We start from the raw sequence: 3144 nt of genomic DNA on the forward strand, positions 1-3144 counted from the left end.
GTTACATCATTGCCTCCTTGGATAACCCAATACAAGGGCAGTTCGATCAGATCAAACTTTCCAATGACATATTGGACAGTCTCAGGACGATGTATGAAGAACAGAATCGTTCTACTCGACAAAAGGTCTTGAAATAGTTCATGACCGCACAAATGACCAAGGGCCAACAAGTTCACAACCATTGTCTTCGGATGATGGGATATATCAATGAACTAGAGGCTCTTCGATCCGGGCTGGACCTTGCAACCCAGATAGATGCTATCCTTAATTCTTTGCCTCATTCCTTTAATCCGTTCATTATGAACTATAACATGAACAAGTTGAATGTCAGCTTGCAAGAGCTCGGCAATATGTTGCAAAGAGTTGAAGAACTGATTAGAAAGGATGAGCCTGTAGCTATGCTTCTTGAAGCCAGCAAGGTAGGCAAGAGAAAGAGGAAGGCAAAGAAGCCTAAGAAGAAAGCCACTAAGGGCAAGAAGCAAAAGAAAGACAAAGCATCGGATGCCTGTCACTTCTGCAAGAAGACCGGCCACTGGAAAAGGAACTGTCCTGCCTACCTGGAATCCAAGAAAGGTAATTTTGAAACTTGTGTTATAGAAACCAATCTGTTGGTAGCTTCTGCGTCCTGGTGTATTGACTCCGGGGCTTCAACTCATGCGTGTAATTCACTGCAGGGGTTCAAGGTAAGCAGAAGGCTGAGTGAACGAGAAGTCACACTCTACTTGGGGACTAATGCAACTGTTGCAGCCGCGGCCATAGGAACCGTGGAGTTATTTTTTAGAGAAGGAACAATTGTACTGAAAGATTGTCTTTATGTACAAAATTTAAGGAGAAATTTGATTTCTGTCTCAAAATTGTGTGTAGATGGTTATTCTATCTTCTTTAGTAATACGATTACTATTAAAAGAAACAACAAATTCATCGCATATGGGGAACTGGAGAATGGTCTCTATGTTCTACATCCTTCTCTAGAAACTAACATAGCCGAAACTACGTCGGCTGAAAACCCTAAGAAAAGAGCACGTGATACAGTTAATCACACGTGCCTATGGCATTACCGACTTGGCCATATCGGTATTGTCCGAATCACAAGACTAGTAAAGGATGGTCCTTTGGATTTTCTAACTGTAGAAGATCTTTCCACTTGTGAGCCTTGCCTTCAGGGTAAGATGACAAAGAGGCTATTTAACGGTAAGCCTGAAAGATGTACAGGCACGCTTGACCTTATACATACTGATGTATGTGGTCCCCTGAGTGTTAGGACCTGTAACCAACACGTGTATTTCATTATATTTACCGATGACTACTCTCGGTATGGTTACGTGTACCTAATGAGACATGTCTGAATCCTTTGAAAAGTTCAAAGAGTTCAGACAAGAGGTTGAGAAACAGTTAGGGAGAGAAATTAAGTCCCTTCGATCAGATCGAGGCGGCAAATATCTCTTTGACGAATTCAGAGACTACTTAAAGGACAATGGGATAGTATCACAATTAGCTCCTCCTGACTACAACTTAATGGTGTTTCAGAGAGGAGGAATAAGACCTTATTGGATATGGTCCGGTTGCTTCTCATACACTCAGAGTTACCCACATCCTTTTGGGGTTATGCATTAGAGACTGCAATTTACGTGTTGAATCAGGTTCCAACCAAATCGGTTCCGAATACTCCATATGAACTTTGGACCGGAAAGAAACCAAGTGTCAGACACTTGAAGATTTGGGGTTGTCTGGCTCACGTTAAAAGAATGAATCCAGACAAATTGGAATCCAAGACCAATCGTTGCCTATTCGTAGGCTACCCAAAGGGCTCAGTGGGCTACCTATTCTATGGTCCAAGTGAGCAGAAGGTGTTCTGCAGTTGGAATGCACAATTCTTGGAAAATGACTACATCCTAGACAATCTTTGTCAGGAAATTGTTCTTGATGAGGAGAGCTCAGATGCAGTGGGAGGTGTCCCACAAGTTCCAGGTAGTGACCGACCTAGAAGATCTACCAGGGTGTCTAGGCCACCGGTCCGTTTTGGTTACGATCAAGATAGTTACCTAGTCGAAACCTTGACTAGTGAAGAGGATCCCATGACTTATACAGAAGCTATGTTGGACATAGACTCCCTTAAATGGGTGGAGGCTATGAGAGCAGAGATGGACTCTAGTAGATCCACCCTCTGGGGTAAAAGCAATCGGTTGCAAATGGATTTACAAGATGAAGAAGGGCCCCGATGGTAGGGTTGAGACCTTCAAAGCTCGTCTGGTGGCGAAAGGGTACACTCAGAAAGAGGGCATCGATTATGAGGAAACCTTTTCGCATGTGGCCATGCTTAAATCCATTAGGATCCTGCTAGCTGTAGCAGCATACCATGATTATGAGATTTGGCAGATGGAGGTCAAAACTGCAATCCTGAATGGAGATCTTACTGAAGATATCTATATGTAGCAACCGCAAGGCTTCATTGCTGCAGGTCAGGAAAACATGGTATGTAAACTTAATAGATCCATTTATGGACTTAAACAAGCTTCTAGAAGTTGGAACATCCGTTTTGACTCTGCTGTCAAATCGTTTGACTTCGACCAGAATCCGGATGAACCTTGTGTTTACAGGAAGACCAGTGGTGACAAGGTTACATTCTTGGTTCTGTATGTAGATGACATTCTACTCATTGGGAATGATGTAGGAATGTTAACTATAGTGAAAGTATGGCTTTCACAGCAATTCTCCATGAAAGATCTTGGAGAAGCCTCCTATATACTGGGTCTTCGACTCTATAGAGATAGATCGGAGCGGATAATAGGATTATCCCAATCTGCTTACATTGACAAAATAGTCAAAAGATACAGCATGGAAACTCCAAGAAAGGAAATGTTCCTTTCAGGCACGGAGTCACTCTCTCCAAGAAGATGTTTCCCAAGACTTCTGAGGAGATTGATGGCATGAAGAACGTTCTCTATGCCTCTGCCGTAGGGAGCATCATGTATGCCATGCTTTGCACTCGTCCTGACATTGCTCAGGCAGTGAGTGTAGTAAGCAGATTTCAGGCCAACCCAGGGTAGGAGCATTGGACTGCTGTGAAAAACATACTTAAGTACCTTCGAAGGACAAAAGAGTTTTGTCTAGTACTCGATGGTAGCTCACTACAGATCCAAGGGT

Source organism: Nelumbo nucifera, chromosome 1, assembly GCF_055504915.1.
Source record: "Nelumbo nucifera cultivar China Antique chromosome 1, China Antique-T2T, whole genome shotgun sequence".
In the NCBI taxonomy this organism is placed as follows: Eukaryota; Viridiplantae; Streptophyta; class Magnoliopsida; order Proteales; family Nelumbonaceae; genus Nelumbo; species Nelumbo nucifera.